The following is a 17,845-nucleotide window of genomic DNA, read 5'->3' on the forward strand; positions in this document are numbered from 1 at the left end:
CACTTTAAGAATTTGCCACAGTTTGTTGTGATCCACACAATCAAAGGCTTTAGCATAGTTAATGAAGCAGAAATAGACGTTTTTCTGCAATTATCTTGCTTTCTCCGTGATCCAGCAAATGTTGGCAATTTGATCTCTAGTTCCTCTGCCTTTTTGAAACCCAGCTTGTACTTCCGGTAGTTCTCGGTTCGCATACTGCTGAAGCCTAGCTTGTAGGATTTTGAGCATCACCTTGCTGGCATGTGAAATGAGCGCAATTGTGCGGTAGTTTGAACACTCTTTGGCGTTGCCCTTCTTTGGAATTGGAATGTAAACTGACCTTTTCCAGTCTTGCGGCCATTGTTGAGTGTTCCAAATTTGTTGGCATATTGAATGCAGCACTTTAACAGCATCATCTTTTAGGATTTTAAATAGCTCAGCTGGAATATTGTCATCTCCGCTAGCTTTGTTGTTAGGAATGCTTCCTGAGGCCCACTTGACTTCACTCTCGAGGATGTCCATGTACTTATGACTCCTGTGCATATGTTGGAGCTTGTGGTTGACAGCTGCAGGCTGCAGCCCTATAAACTGTAGCCAGTGTGTGCAGTGGTCTAGCTAGGTAACGTTAGACCCTGGAATTCAAGATCTTATGCCCCCTTTAAATGGCCGTGTGTATTACTTGTAAAGCACACAACTAACATTTCTCTTTTTCACCCCCACCCCAACTCTCTGTGCTTTACTACTGCTTCTAGTCTTCTGATACAGTAGAGCAAAACAACAACAACTGAACCCTGTTTGTTAACCCTATTAATAAGAAAGAAAGAAAGAAAGAAAGAAAGAAAGAAAGAAAGAAAGAAAGAGAAATACAGTGAGTATGTGCAGTTTCACATTTTAAACACACTTAAATCAAAGCACCATCAGGAATAAAATGGAGGTTGCCTCTGCTGCAAAACACATTTACTTGGAAATGAACACCCCTTTGTTGAAGAAAAGGTGTATGTGCATATATAGGTGTGTGTGTGTGTATAAAAAGGTAAAGGTAAAGGTGTCCCCAACCAGTCGTGTCCGACTCCAGGGTGAGGTGCTCATCCCCGTTTCTAAGCCGAAGAGCCAGGGCTGTCCGAAGACGCTTCCGTGGTCATGCGGCCGGCATGACTGAACACCGAGGTGCACGGAACACTGCTACCTTTCCCACCGAGGTGGTACCTATTTGTCTACTTGCAATTTCTTGCTTTCGAACTGCTAGGTTGGCAGAAGCTGGGACTGAAGATGGGAGCTCACTCCGTCACGCAGCACTCGGGTCTCGAACTGCTGACCTGCCGACCTTCCAGTGTGCAGTTCAGCGTCTTAACCACTAAGCCACCGCGGCCCCTAAGTCTGTGTGGCAGACTTATACACCTGTGTGTGTGTATACATGTGTTTATATATAGGTGTATGTACGTAACTATGTAACTATCCCCAGCCAGCCACCCCCTGACCATAAAATATTTTCTTAAATGCCCCTGCCAGCCCAGGTGGTGACACTGGGCCTGTTTGTCGCTGCCCCACTCATCTGCCACTCTCTGGGTGGTCATTTGTGGAGCCCCTGGGCTGCGGTGCCCTGGATTTTGGGCCCAAGGTCCAGCCCTACCTGCATCACTGAGGGTATGTAAGAGTCACATTGCCTCCTGCAGAGCACAAGGCGACCTTCCGACCATATATTTTTCATGTGATCATAGCTGTCTTTAATTATCTCATAAAAAGGGCTTTTTCACTGCATGCAATCAGTGCCCAGTTTTAATACCTGTAGTGTAAGAATTCATGCAGGAGCCACTATGACCCAGTTTGCACGTAACAACAATCCACGGATTGTTTAACCCATGGCTTGTCAGGTATGAGTAGGAGTGAGTGTGCTGGTGGCACCTCTGGTGTGTCGTCACTTCTGCTTTCAATAAACAGCCTATGGTTACCCATTTGTAGGTTGTGAGCATGATGTCTGAACTCAGACACTCTGGGTTGTTTAGGAGTTAAACAATCCAGAGTTAACCCAAGAACAAGTCACTCCTGCTCACACCTGCCAATTTGCAGATTAAATAACTGGGTATAGGACCATGAAGATGGAACCAAAACTAGACAAGTTGCGTGTCTTACCACTAATTTAATATTTGAGCACGTGCACACATCACCAGAACTTTTATGAATGTCTCTGAGTTTATAAACAACAACTTTTATTTCACAAAGATGTTTTTAAAAAGAATTTCACATGTAGCCAGATGGAGTTACATTATTAATGATCAAAGTAAGTGATCAAGCTTTCAGTAGGGTATCGGCCTGTACACTGTAGATACCAACGTTTTGTAACAATTCTGTCCGCAAAAATAAAAGCGAATCCTATGACACTTGAAGACAAACACATGTATTGTGGCATATCAAATGCATTAAATCGTCACCTATGTGGTTGTGTATATCCCTGAGGTACAGAGAGAAGCAAAAAGTTGTTGTTCTTATTACAAAATGAGGCTAAAAGGCCGAGCGTTGAAAGAGATAGCAGTAGGTATGTCAGTAGCTTAGTCCTCTATGTAATTTAATGCTGCCTTCCCCAACCAGATGTCTTGGACTACAATCCCCACAATCCCATATCTAGCATAGTTGTAGTCCAAAAGATCTGGAGAGCACCAGGTTGGGGAGGCTGATCTAATAACATTAATGCAAAATCAAATCAGCACTTCTGATTAGGAGCAACCAGCAATAAAAAAATATAGGAAAAATCAATAGTCCAAATAAGCACTGGAAGAGGGGTGATTACTTTCTGTAGTGAATGAATCACCCCCAGGATTTGTCAAGTTCAAGTTCCACACTGTAAGCAACTCAGTTGTGCTCTGCATAGTACTGTTGACACACCTCCTGCGTCTCTTGCATTGCTTGACCTTTTGGCCTCACTTTGTAGAAAACCTGTTCTTTTTTTCTTCTTCTCCCTGTACTCAGTGTTTATATATAGCTGCCCACAGTATATGTACCTGCCTTCTCAGGTGACTACTACATGTACCTGATCAGGTGACCCATTAAAGCTTATGCCACAATGCCATTGGAGGGAGAAATCTTATGGCCACTAGCAAGCAGCTAGACGGCCATAGGATATGTTGTTTTCTGGGAACCAACCTCCCCCCACTTCTGTGCTGCCTCGGAGGTAGCATGGAACAGCTCTGTCCTCCACGCTCGCAAGAGGAGCATGCAGCGGCCAGAAAGGGGGTGTGGCTGGGGGCGTTCCGGGGAGGGGAGAGTGTAATTGCATGTACGACACATCCTATGTGTCGTAAAGCAGCCTCCTTCCCTGGTCCATGCTCCCGTGGCTAGACAGCCACAATCCACTGTCTAGCCAAAAATGCAGGGCAGGAGGAGCGCGGAGGGAATGATTCCCTCCATGTTTCGCCCACCCTGCTTCGGATAGGCGGTTGCCTCCGAGTTCGGGGGCGGCCGCCTTTCTCGATAGATTGCGCCCTTAAAGTCCTTCATGTGCCACAAGACTCTTTGTTATTTTTACCGCAACAGACTAACACAGCTGTCCTCTCTGGAATTCTCCAGCGGTGTCCTCCCTCTCTTTGGAAATAAACTGTGCTTCCCTTTCAGGTAGCTGCAATGATTGTCTTGTTTGTGACTCACCTAGCTGGTGGACCAGTTTTTCTTCCAGTGCAAGTTGCCTTTCAGAACAAAAGGGAGATTTTTGTTTCAGTAAAGTGCCAATTGTGTGAAACTTGCTTAAAAGCTGCTCTGTTTTTTAAACACCCTCATTCTGGCACATTCTCCTTTGGCACCTCTGTGTAACAGATTTTTCTGCCTGTTAACTTGGATTGCATATTTGCATCGACCTTTTCCAAAGAACAGTAGTGCTATGGCTGCTAGGCGACCATCATTTGTTAAACTGATTCCTTGCTAGCTAATAGCTGGGATGACTGGCTCCCACGTCCTTAGTGGGAGCCAGCATCCGGGGATGTTTTCTTTAATGGTCAATCAACTTGCAGGCTGGAATCTGAAATCACTGTTCTGCCAGTGAGTGAGTTTGGGAGAAAATAAGGCAGTTTGAATTTCGACACAGACACTGCATTTGGATGGAACAGTAAACTAGGGTTTATCATTTCATGAATGAGCCTGGGAGAGCCCTGGGTTCACAATGTCCCCCCTCCCCTCCCACAAGGAGGAGATTCAAATAATTTGCTTCCATTTTTAACTAGCTGCACTTTAGCATGATGTCCAAACCTGGACGAACTGGTTAGTTTTAACTATGGTTTACTGAAACAAGCCAACTTCAAACCTTAGTTTATGAAGCTGGCTTATTCCAATAACCATAACTATGATCATTAACCATGGTTTAAGGTTTGGATATAACATTAAAATGTGGTTAACTGAAACCAGAAGTGAAAGCTTCTGATCTCATTGCAGTTATGCCAGAGGAGAAGAGGGCAGGGGAAGCACATGAGCTCAAAGCTTGTGCATGTAATGATAAACAATTGTGTATTGTTTCATTTGATTGCAGTCAAAAGAAAGAGTGGCAGGTTAGAGTATTTTGCTGGAGTTTGCTAAAACTAAAGCATCACCGGGGTGCAGTTGCCCTTTGGAGATCCAATGCAGGATTAGCAGTTGTGTTGCCTGTTAATAGGAGTCTATTTGTTTCCATTATACTCTGTTTATAGATTTGTAAACAAAATAAACAGGTATTACAAAAACACTGTAGAGTCCAGTGTGCACGAGCTACATTTGTTTGTTTATTTGAAACACTTGAATCCCACCCTATATCATTAAGCAACTACAGATAAAATAAATTTGAACAGTATAGAACAATAAATAATTTAAACAGCTAAAAGCATATTAAACCATTAAACGAGCTAATACAATTAGAAAAACAAAAAAACATTAAAACAGTGTGCAACTTTAGGGAATTCAATTAGCCCTCAAAGGCTTTGGTGAAAAGCCATGTTTTAACTTGGCGCTGAAATGAAACCAACCATTGCACCTATTGGGTATCCAAGGGGAGGGCATTCCACAGGTGGGGTGCCACAGTTTCATCCAAAGGAAACTATACCTTGTTGTACTTCCCCTGGACTTCTCACCACTCAGAGAAGTGGCGAGTACATGATGGTAGCTTACTTCCATAAACGATTTCTCTTCTGCACTGCTGGGCTGGCTATGGGTTTCCATGGTCCCATTGCCTGGACAAGAGTCCTGCCCTTTCCCATTTAGATTACACCACTTGATCCTGTTCCTCCTGCAATTGTTAATCCACTCGCCGACTGGTTTCTTGAGATCTAGGAGAACAGCACAGAAAAAATATCCAGGAACACCATCAGCTCTTTTACCTACATGGGTAGAAGAGAAAATGTGCAAGAGGCTTGGCCCCCTCTCCCAATATTCATGGGTGTAAGGATCAGCCAGGATTCAGACAAGGAGGCTCCGATTCTGTGCACTGATGCGCCCAGTGTGATGATCTGCTCAAGCCTGCAGGATGGAGGAGGGACAAAGGATTATATTCCTCCTAACCACGCCTGGCAATAAATACTTCTGGGTCTTTGGCTGGCCAAGAGCTGTATTCTGGCCTTGCTTGCATGGCTCCCCAGCCTGAAATGGTACAACCAAGTAAAAGCAGCCCCATGTGATGGAGTGTGTGTGTTCTAGTTCTAAGACGTGTTCGTAGCATCATCTGCTGAACCATCCAGAATCTGTCTTTCTGTCATTTATACCAGGGGTGGGCAACCTGTGGTCCTGCAGATGTTTGACCTAGAACTCCCATCACCCCTAGCCAGCATAGCCAATGGAGTTGTAGTCCAAAACAACCGGAGGGCCACAAGTTCCCCACCCATGATTTATACCCACTGTTTAGAGCAGCTTTCCCCAATCTGGCACCCTCCAGACGTTTCGGACTACAACATTCCTGACTATTGGCCATGCTGGCTGGGGCTGATGGGAGTTGATCTCCAAAGCATCTTGAAGGTGTCAGGATGGTGAAGGCTGGCTTAGATCCACAGCCATGGCTGGAGTGGAGTCTGCAGGAGGCAAGCCCCCATAGGAATTTTCCAGATTATTTTCCTTTCCTTTCCTTTTCTTCTCTTTTTTCTTTTCTTTTCTTTTCTTTTCTTTTCAAAACTGTGTTTACAGCCATTTTGCCTATATGGGAAGAAGAGAAAATGTGCAGGTGGCATTCTACCCAATTGCTTAATGAGAAGTAAACCTGTTCCTCCCTTTCAGTATTTTGGTGCTAGGATGATTGTCAAGCACTTGGCATTTATTTTTAAGTTTTATTGAAGTGGTGTAATTCACTTTAAACATATTTAAAATGGACATAGTCTTTTGGTAGGCTACATTGGCTTATATTGCCATGATTTCTGATTATTTTTCATAATCCTTTCTTATTTTCAAAAAAAGAAGAAATATACTTTACTAAAACATGAGGAGTAAATAAGACACAAATAAAATCTAGATTCATTACAAATAAACAGATTATAAACGCCTGGTTTGGTTTTTTATTGGGATAGCAATGAGGGTTTTAGATCACTGCTGCTACTTTTAGATTTTGCAATAGTGTTTTGTTTTCAGGTTGTCTGATTCAAGATGCCGCTTCAAATATCTGAAGAGGCAGGATCCTTTAAATCAATTAGTTAATCAATTGAAATCCCAGCACCACAGAACACCCTTAGGTTTCCCATCATATCCTTGGCTGATCACTTAGATGTGCTTCCTGTCTTCTTTCTGGTAGCCTTTTAATCTTTATTTTGAGACAATCCTTACTCTTAAAATCTGTAATGAGTATATTCTCATAACCGCTTTTATCTGAAAGAAGGCTAAAAGGTATGAATGGAAGAGAAGTGTGTTGCTTAAAGGGGAAGGAATCTTATTGTGGATGACATGATGGTTATCCAACACTGTATGCAGGCAGGCACATGCAGCGTACTCCTCTCTGGGAGATACAATGACAGGTTGGGTGCGGCTGAGTGCTGCAGCTTTAAATCACTCAGGTGTATGCAGCAAAGTTTGTCTTTCCAGCCATTTGTGATGTCATGCATTTCCTTGTGTGGACCAGCCAATTAAAGTTTTCTTCCTGCAGGTATCAGATCAGGAGCTTGAATGCACTGTTCTCAGGCCGTACATCTGTTCAACAACACTGATTTCTTTTCTTTTTTTTCCATACGTTGGTTTGAGCTCACCATATGACCCTGTAAATGAATTCAAGATCTAGTTGCTTTCACTACAAAGGTGAGTTAAGCTGTTTTGTTCTGACTTTCATGCCCCTTCAGCTGGCTTCAGGTTACTGCTAAGAAGCAAATCTTAAATGCAGAGAAATTAATTGTAGTAAACAAGTGTTTGTAGGTTTTACAAAGGGCAGGATAATGGGCCAGCTTCTATGATTATGAAGAGAAATTGTGGTCCAGTCAGAGTGAACTTCTGTTATTCATACTTTATGCTTCAGTCTCAAACTGTGATTTTTATTGTGGGAAAGGCCTTTGTTGTCATGTTTGTAACATTTAATTAGATTTAATTCACTGAGCCTGGAGAGTAAATCCCGTTGGACTTGCACAGTGACTTACTTCCAAGTAAAAACGCAGAGCTTCATACTCTAAGAAGATGGGAACTTTCATATTGATTTCTCCGCAGTAAGCCCAGTGAGACTACGTAAGAAGTAAGTGGTTTTAAAGCTTGCAGTTTAAATGCGTCAGGGATTACAAAGGTAGTTTCAGTATAGATTATTTTAATCCTCATTTTTCTAAGTGCTAATTAAGCAACATCCTTCTGAACACCAGTTATAATTGCTTTGTTTTCTGTATCTCTTCCTTGGCCAAACCTTCACATCATTTATAGAGTGAAATCTCAGTGAAACCTCACACACAAATTCCCCTGTGGTAAAACTCTTCCCATATATAGTTATTGCTAAGATGTTGATTGGTGTGCACTAAAAAGACCAAGATTGGACCTGTCCCGTTAAGACTGCAGCTAACTTTTCTTTGCACAGAATTTGCCCCAGATTGCAAAGGTGTCAATTTTTATTGTTTTTTTACACAGGATATACATGTCTAGCAGACTGTGTTTGGCTTGATGGGTCACGACTTGTGCAGTGAAATAGACCTGAAAAATAAGGGTTCATAATGGGATTGTATTGTAGAAGGTATTTGTAGAGATGTGAGGATGTGAGGTGCCCTGTGCCAAACTAAGCACTTCATTCCTTGAAATTTGAATGAGACAAATCTCTTAACATTGCTATGCTTGTAAAAAAGCACTTTACGATTTTGATATGGGGGTCCGGGTCAGAGAGACCCCAATTAAGTCATAGCTTGTCAAATTGATGTAATTGTTTTGTAAGGCCTACAACATAATGTAAACAACCCTGGTATTAATGATGAATGTTTCTAGTATGGAGCACAACTATACAGCAATGGCATTTGGTGTCTGTAATACTCACCGGTGGGAATTCCTCACAGTGTTAATAGACCCCTATTACTTATGCACTTTTCCTTTCAATTTAATGGAGGTAAGAATAACAACAACGATAATAAAATGGTGTCCATTGGCTAACAGCTTATATAAGTCTTGCCATCCCTTAAAGACTAACACATTTAGTTATGGCATAAGCTTCTGTGGACCGAGGCCCGCTTCATCAGATGCTTTTGCTGCAACAGACTAACAGGTCTACCCCTCTGGAAATGGTTACAATGAAAGACACCTTAAAGCTTATGTTATCTGCTGCATCAACATATGAGGGACTACTGAGTTAAGACAGCAATCCTATGGTCCCTTGGTGAGCTTCCCAGGGACCACAGGATAGTTTGGATTCCCCTCTCTGAGGCTGGAGACAGCAGTCCGACCTCGGAAGGGGGAGCTGGAGATCCGTCCCCCCTCCCCCAACCCCACACAGCTGGCATGGAGAGAATCATGCCAGCTGCCTCTCCAAAACCTGACCTTGGAGAGGGGCAAAAGAGGGCGTTCTGGTGGGTGCGGAGGGAAGCAGACTGGAGAGGCCAGGAAATGATTTATCCTGAACCTCCTCCAGCCTTCTTCTCTCCTCCTCTGAAGTACCCTTGCTAGATGGGCTGAAAAGCCCGTCAAGCAAAAAATCAAAGAACAGAGGGCAGGGAGGCAAAGATCACCTGTGCTGCTGCTCCCGTCCTGCCAGCAGGGCCCAGGAGTCTCGGAAGGCTACAAGTTTAGGGACTTCTGAGCAGCAAGGGTGCCATCAATAGGATTGTGCCCTAAATCAGTTGTCATCATGCTGAGGGCAGAGATGTGCAAAATCCTCCCCCATTCATTTTAAGTGTGACCTAATTGCCCTTTTAATGAAACACTTAAGTTTTTTAAAAAAGCAGATGTGTGAGTGTTTTAGCACTATGGAGCAAATGATACTGGTTCAGGGGGTAAAGGTTTCATATTTGTACACTCCTTTGGGGTCAGTTATAACCCAAATGTGTAGGAGGGTTAAGAAAGTGATCTGTTAATAATTCAGTTTTTGATATTGATGCACCCCCAAATTCTGAAATTTTAAAAAATCTTCCAGAAATATAAATCCAAACAAGCTGGAGAAGCATGCCTATGTAATAGCATTCTCTTGCTACATGAAACCAGGCCTACTTATGGTTCCTGGTGCCAATTTGTTTTGCTCTTGGGTCTTCCTTTCTTCATTCTTCCACTGTCTTTGTCACTTTTTTTAGAGAGCTTTTCTGGACTTGCGTGTCTAGGCGTTAACTGCTACAGACCTTTATTGGTTATATAGCACTGACTTGAGAAAAAGAATGTTTCTGGATCTAAATGCTGTGTGTTTATCAGAAAAGAAAATGAATATACTATGTGAGAACTCTGCAAAAGGTCCAGTGACTCCCCACAGGATAATCTATTTTGGTGAGAAATTCAAATAAAATCACAGACAGGACAAGAGATTAGATTCACTATATTGGGTTGAAAAACATGTTATTATTTTGCAGAATATAACATCACCTAATAAATCAAGAGGGTTTTTTTTTTCTAGGCAAGGAATAATAATAATAAAAACCCTCTCCAAACTATGCATGGTGTCCAAACATCAGTTCATGACTAACCTTTTCACACTGGTTTGTGTGTAACTCCTATCATTGTAAAATGTAAATATACACAGTTTGAAATGAAAATTATCAAATGCATATATGCGTATGTACATAAATATATGGTCATCCCCCCCACCCCCAAATTAAGAAAATGTACATTGACAATTATAGTACAGGATTTCAAAGAATATAAAGATATAGGGTCATAAAGAAGATGGAGAACAGCTGTTTGCCTAGACCTTTGAGGGGAAGATAGAAAGCAGTGGGTCTGAGTTGGTGCAAGGCATATTTAGGGAAATGCTTCCAACCCATAATGATAATTCAGCAGAAAAATGCATTTTATTGGGATTTTAAAAAAAAAGAGAGAGAGAGACTGAGGACCAATCTCGTATTTGGACATATACACAGCTACAAGGTATTTTTGTAGCTCAGCAAGTGTAAAGGAGGAGGTCGTGGCAAGTAGAATTACACACATGTCTCTTTAAACTCAGAAATAGCAGTTAGGTAAGTATACAGAGTGCTTCTGAGATTTTTAAAGACACACGAGGCCAATTATACATGCATGCACCCACCTTTCATTCTTGGTGTAGTGGTCATGCATTTTGTACTTGGGTACGTGTACCAAAGGGCAAACATGGGAAGTGAGAATAGGGCTTGAGAAAATTACATCTTGACTACAGACTTAAGCTTAAGGGCAAACTACATGTGCCATCAAATGCATCTTTGCATCTAACCCTTTCAGGTTTTTACAAATGTGAATTGCAATAGGTGAGGGAACTGATAAATCAGCGAATTCTTCCAAAAGAGGGATGTAAACAGTGGGGTCCCACACGGATCTGTATGAACCAATGCTTTTCAACTTATTCATAAATGATCTGGAATTAGTGAGCAGTGAAGTGGCCAAGTTTGCTTGGATGATTATCTAGGATGATAAAACAAAAAGTCATTGTGAGCAACTCCAAAAGGATCCCTCCATAATGGGAGGATGGGCATATAAATGCCAAATGCAGTTCAATGTAAGCAAGTGTAAAGTGATGCACGTTGGGGCAAAAAATCCCAACTTTAGGTATGAGATTGGGATCTGAGCTAGGCCAAGACAGAGATCAGGGACCTGACTGAACAAGAAAGAGATCTGAGGGTTGTGGTGGACAGCTTATTGAAAATGTCAACCCGGTGTGCAGCTGCTGTAAAAAACGGCGAACTCCACGTTAGGCATAATTAGAAAAGGAACTGAGAATAAAACTGCACATCTTTGAAAACAAGTGACTAGCAGGAAGATTTAAAGCTCCCCAACCTGGGTATGATGTCCCAGTCCAGACTGAGGCCCCAAGTGCTTACCTGTGAGTAAAAAGAGAATCAGCTGCTTGTTAGTAATTTAATGTATTGTGTAGTTTGACCCACCAGATGGCATCCATGAAGTTTTTCCCATTTATCGTTGCAATAGCCCTGTGAGGAAGATTATGGCAAAAGAGTGACTTGCCCAAAGTCATCTGGCGAGCATCATATCTCAACGGGGTTGATTCCAACACTACAGTGCATGCTTTTGTGGGGTAGTCCTGCAAGTTCCTATTAAAAGGCAATAGTATGTTCCATGTGGTCTGTGCATAATGTTTAGGGAATAACCATGCTGCTAGTCATTGTGCAGCCGCAATTTTTAAAAGACTGGCCAAAACCGAAGAGCTTTCTTGAGCACAAGAGGGGACTTGCATGGATCTTAACCAATTCTGGTCAAGACTCTAGGCCATTTGCAAGCCCAGCTAAAGTCTCTAGTAGGAAGGTTAACTTGGGGAGGAAGGAAAGGAGCTACAAGAGGCTTTTCCAGATTTATCTTTCAGGATAGTGAATTTCAGCTTCCATGCAAGTTCCTTTTCTGCAGGCTGAGTTCTGGGGTTAGAACCACTCATGTATGGAAGAAGGAGTTGTTACTCCTCATCAGTGATGACAGAAGCATCCAAAAGATGTCCATGACAATTGCATGACCACACTGCCATATTCTAATGGGCCTGACAACTGAGGGGGAAAGAAAAGTCTCATCTTTCCAGCCACAATATATTTGAGGGCTGGGAAAATGAAATCACTGCCAGACCAAGAGATTTTGCTGCCTGAAGCAGAGCCAAAGATCGCCATCGCCGCCGCCGCCACCACCACCCCCTGCAAGGGCCAACACTTCAGAAAGTCTTGCTGCATCATTTAGGGTGCAATCCTATGCATGTTTAGATAGAGTCCTACAACTCCCAGTATCCCCCAGACTATATGATGGGCTATCTGTTGATGGGCATCTTCAAGGCTCCTCTTTCCCTTTCTTATGGTCATTTGGCTGTATATTTACAGCAGACTTGGACTGGAAAGACCTTCAATTAGAGAGTGCCTTCAAAGAGATGATGGTCCTCTGGCAGCCCGTCAAATACTGTCCTCTGTTAAAGAGGACACATGGCCACCCATTTTGTAGAAGCCCAGGTTTTAATGTTTTTACTGGGAATGAAATTCCAGTACACATTTCCTGAAGCTTAGTTTTAATTGGCATTCTATTTCATAGGCAGTTTCATTTGATAACTTGCCTAAATATTAGGGTTGTGAGAGGCTAGAATTCCAATTAATTTATTTTAATTTATGCTCTGTATTTATGCTCTCACTGCCTTCTAAGAAATGCCCCCGTAATATACAAGAGTTAACCAGGTTCAACTGTAGCCACACTGTACTTCAGAACAGAATCCCGGAATCTCATTTGGAAGAACCTTTAGTCATATTATCCTCACTCAGGATACCAGCCAGTTGTGCCTAATGTTAATACCTTTCTTCATTCTGAGTAAAAACCTGGGGTATCAAGGGTAGTTTGGATAGATGAAGGCTGCATGGTCAAGTACAGAACTCAGCCTGTTTCTAGTGGCTAACAGATTGGAGGAGGGATCATAGCTCAGCAGCAGAGCACATTCCTTGCATTCGGAAGGTTCGCGGTTCAGTCTCCAGGTAGGCAAGGAAAGACCCCTGAAAGCCTGAACAGTCGCTACCAGTCAGTGCAGACAATGCTGGGCTAGATGGATCAGTGGTTTGACGCAGTATACACCAGCTTCCCATGTTCTTGTCTTCATAAATAGGCTTCAATTCTACTGTAGACTCATCCAGGAATATGTGATCATGGGCAAGTCATCCAAGTGCACCACATGCCAGCTAAGCAGTGAGATACGTTCATGTGTGGGAGCATGAGGCTTCTTCTTTTAATAACCTCCACATACTTGGAAGCCCATGGATCCAAGGAGCCGCACAAGCATACAGCTTAATTAAAACTCAATGGGCTAACTGCTGTAGTGTTAATGCACGTAGTTAACAAGCACATGTACTAAATTATGTAACTGAGCTGTTGAATAATAGCTGATGACTGTCCTGTGGCACTTTTCAACTTCCTATAGTTTCTTTCTTGATTATCAGTCTAATAGCTTCTCTTGTACTTGTCAGATGAGAGTCAACCTTATAGCTGAATAGCACCTACGTGAACATCTTTAGAAAGTGAACTGCAGGCCATGTACTTGCGAACTGCCGTGGCAACATTTTATGCTGGAAGGCGATACAAGGGCATACTGGCATTCACTCACTCATTCATTCATTCATTTATTTATTGCATTTCTATACCACCTTTCTGAAACCAACCAACGCTGTTTACAAAAATTCAGAACATAAAAACCATAATCAAATAAGAACACAGTAAAATATTAAAAACAACCTTTAAATGCCATGATAGCCATAACAACAATTTAAGAAGCCAGGTTTAAAAGATGCATCTTGACCCCCTTCTTGAACGCAGAGAGGGTGGGGACCAGTGCGGCTCCAAAGGGAGGGTGTTCCCGTGTTTGAGAGCAACACCGGAGGAAGCCCGTTCCCGTGTGCCTGGCAAGCGGGCCTCTGCCTACTCATGCTTATCTTAATAACAGAGCAGGTTCGCTCCATGATAGGCAGTCCCGCAGATGGCCAGGCCCTAAGCCGCTTAGAACGTTAATGGTTAAAATCAGCTCCTTGAATTGATCTCGGAAAACAACTGGCGACCAGTGCACATCTGTTAGTGATGTGATTGTGATATTGTGCACTGTTTAGCAGCCCAGCTGCTGCATTTTGCCCCAAATGAAGCTTCCAGATGCTCAGCAAGAACAGTTTGCAGTAGTCTAACCATGTTGTAACCAAAGCATGAATAATTGTTTCCAGGGCTCTCTTTACACTTGGCGTTTTATTCCATTACAAACCGGTCCTTTTGATTCCTGATCCTTTCTGGGATTTAGACCGGCCCTGGCGTCTCTCATAGTGCGTCCTCTGCTCTATACCTTCTCACGGCTGGGCCAAGCTGCATGGAAAAACTGGGACAGAAGGGGGCTGCTGGCCTCCACCCCCCCCATGCTGATCATTGGTTCCTGTAAATGATTGATGCTCCGCCCATCCCTCCTGCCTTCCTGCATCCCCTCCCTCCTTATCTGTCGTCAGTGGTGGCTGCTCTCCCCCCGTATTCTGCCTTCCCATCAACTGGCTTGCTTCCCCAGCCCCCATGCACTGCTGTTGCTTCCCCCGTCCTTATTCTGGCTACCAAACAATAGGGATGTACGGAGCCTTACCTTGCTCCGCTGAGGGGCATCTGCGGTGGGGGGGAGGCGCTCTGTCCCTCCCCCCAGAATCCTCGACAGGGGGGAGGCGCTCTGTCCCTCCCCCCGGAATCCTGCCCGGCCAGCTCCGCTCCACGGCCGAGCCACGGAGCCGCCGGCCAGCTCCGGCCACCCGCAGCCGGACATCTGGCTGCTGGACAACCCTGCAGGGATGCAAGTGGCAGCTACCACCATTTGTGTACACTGGGTTTTTTCCCCCCCTGCCATGAAAGGCTACGTAAGTATTTATGTAGCCGATCACGGCTTGAAGAGGAGGAAGTGAATGGCGGCCGCAGGATGGCCGCCATTCGCAAAGCAGCGCAGACGGGAGCAGGTAAGTGCTCTGTTTCACGCGCCTTTTGTGGGGTGGGGGCAGCGGGGACTTAGTCCCGCGTGCCTTTCGTGGGTTAGGGGGGGTGGGGGCTTGGTTCCGCGACAGACTTCGGGGGGCCGAATGCACTGGCATTCGGCCTCACCGAGATCTGTCGTGGAATTCTCTGACATCCCTACCAAACAACCCTGTAAACGTGGGCTAGGAGAAGAGATAGTGGTCATCTTCCCCACACCCCACGCTGGTGTTGCAGGGTTGTTGCTCTTCCCCCGTATTCTGCCTTACCAACAGCCCTGTAAGGTGGGCTAGGAGAGGAGATAGTGGCTGGCTTTCTCCCCCCACCCCCGATGGTTGCTCCGCAGCTGCTCCTGAATTTTGCTCTTGCGCCAGATTTCCAGCAGGTCGAGAGCTTCCTGGAATCGCCAGGAGATGCCCTTGCCATTGAGGTTGTTTGGAGGAGGAGGCGCAGCAGGAGCAGGCATCACCACAGTCTCAGCCATTGGCAAAGCGGGGGGGGAGCACCGATACAGTGCCCCGCTGAATTAAGCAGTGATGCACATGCAGTGCCCATAGTGGAATGGGAGAGTGGCGGAAACCCTCACTGGAAGCGTGGTCAGTGATCTCCCCCCCCCCAATTTGTTGTCATGACAATGTTATTCAATGCCACCCAGCAACAGCCCCCAGCACACACCCACACAAAGCGGGACAAAGTTCTACAGGGGAATTACACGGGGAAAATGATCGTTTCGATCACAAGCGCAGAAAATGCCGGGTTTTCCCTGTCCTCAGATAACGCGGGAAGGGCGGGGGAGTTGTGAGATAGCAGCAGGGGAGCAGCGGTCGTCATCTAAAGCTGCCGTGAAAACCAGTGATTTCAGAAGAAGAATTGTGCTAAAAACCAAGGTGTGAAGAGAGCCCAGATCAGATCAGACTAACGCAGCAATGGTCGCAGCTGGCATACTGGAGGTAGTTGTGCAAACACACTCCTTGCCACCGCTGCCACCTGAAAATCCAGGTGCAGCATAGGATCCAGGAGCACTCCAAAGCGGCAATCCTGATCTTTCAGGGCGAGTGCAGCTTCATCCAGAACAGGCTTCCTCCCAGTCCCTGAGCCAGGCTTTCTACCGGCCAACCCTGGAAGGAAGCCCTATTTCACCTGTTTCTGAGTAAATATGCATAGGGCCGGGCTACATGAGCAGTAGGTTCCAAAAGGTGTAAAATTGAAGACTTTGTAAAGGAAGGAAGTTGGTTGGTTGGTCGGTCGGTCGCAGGGTAAATGCATGCTGTCTTATTTCTACTGATGGTTGTACTGGTGTGGGATCCACCTTGAGTGACTAGCAAAGGTGGGTGTGGGGAGTGAGGCCTGCATGCTTAATCCTTCCCCATTCTGCCTGTCACCAGGACTCTTCCATCAGGTAAGCAAGCCCTATTCAAAGTACAGGAAGACCCAGTGGAAGAGGGTTGATGCTTAGTTATTTCACAAGTTATTTCATTTTTCTTCCCCAAGTGAGCTTGCAGCACTGGCTTGGTACCCCATCCCTTTTGATTCTTGTTCTTCCCTATCTATGTCTGGGCTTATTTAGGGGTCAGGCAAAGGAACGTTTCCCCCCTTTTCCTATAGTTCATAGCCAAAGGCAGATTTCCGGGGTCTTTTCTCTGGATTTGCAGTGAGTCGGGCCAGTTTGTAGATATTCCAGGAATTTTGCATGGGGGTGGGAGGGTTCTGCAATTTGCACACATTTCTGAGCAATTTGCACAATTACAGCTGAATTTGGGCAGATTATGTCCAAATTTGCACAAATTACACAAATTACGGCCAAGCGAGTTATATATGCCAGGGAACTTGGTTGAGTAAAAAAATGAACTGGATTTCCCAGTGTTGGACATCCCTGCTGCCCATAGGCTTACTGATAAGATTCCCATTCTGAGCCAAGGTTCCCAGTTTCAACTCTTGCTTCCAGATGGAGGGTTCTTAGTGCTGCCAATCAAAAGACAGTGTGCAGCTGTTCTGTCTTTTCCTCCTTAATTGATTTTTCTATGGTGAGAAAAAAGATGGAAGAAGCAGTGGAAAAATATGGGAGGGTTACAAATGGAAAATGCTGCTGTCTGGACCCCCGTAAAATCCCATGTTTGAGGCAGGGTGTTATCAGGGGAGTCATTTACACATTGCCAAAAAAGAGAATATGCCTTACTCAAAAGAGTGAGTTGCATCAAGTTTGCATGGGTTCTTTTATGTATATAGATGAAAATTTAGTAATTATTACTATAATTTAAGCAGAAATACAATACTTGCTATCATGACCAGATGACATAAGAACAGCCATGCTGGATCAGACCAAGGGTCCATCTAGTCCAGCATTCATTTCACACAGTGGCCAGCCAGCTATTGACCAGGAACCCACAAGCAGGACATGAGTGCAACAGCACCCTCCCACCCATGTTCCCCAGCAACTGGTGTACATAGGCTCATTGCCTCTGGTACTAGAGGTAGCACATAGCCATCAAGACTAGCAGCCATTGATAGCTGTTCCTCCAGGAATTTGTCCAACCCTCTTTTAAAGCCATCCAAGTTGGTGGCCATCACCACATGTTGTGGTAGCAAATTCCATAGTTTAACTATGCGCTGTGTGAAGAAGTCCTTCCTTTTATCTGTCCTGAATCTCCCACCAATCACCTTCATAGGTTGACCTAGGGTTCTAGTATTTTGAGAGAGGGAGAAAAATGTCTCCTCCACATTCTCCACACCAGGCATAATTTTGTAGACCTCTGTCATGTCTCCCCTTTGTTGTTGTTCAGTCGTGTCCGACTCCGTGACCCCATGGACCACAGCACGCCAGGTCTTCCTGTCCTCCACTCTCTCCTGAAGTGTGCTCAAGTTC

General features: G+C 44.5%; 1 protein-coding gene across 2 annotated transcripts in view; it reads left to right on the top strand.

The window, feature by feature from the left end:
• The first annotated feature begins 7,056 nt into the window (after positions 1 to 7,056).
• The window catches only part of LNX1 (ligand of numb-protein X 1), a 135,092-nt gene continuing 124,303 nt past the window's right edge, over positions 7,057 to 17,845 (top strand). Inside the window, exon 1 of one of the 2 annotated variants that reach the window (XM_084856753.1) lies at positions 7,057 to 7,200. The gene's annotated coding sequence lies outside the window, so the exon portion shown is untranslated. The remainder of the gene's footprint in view (positions 7,201 to 17,845) is intronic. The other variant, XM_084856754.1, reaches the window with a different exon arrangement.

The sequence above is a fragment of the Heloderma suspectum genome, chromosome 5 (genome assembly GCF_057233095.1).
Source record: "Heloderma suspectum isolate Gila_16-S chromosome 5, 16-S_ref, whole genome shotgun sequence".
Taxonomy (NCBI): Eukaryota; Metazoa; Chordata; class Lepidosauria; order Squamata; family Helodermatidae; genus Heloderma; species Heloderma suspectum.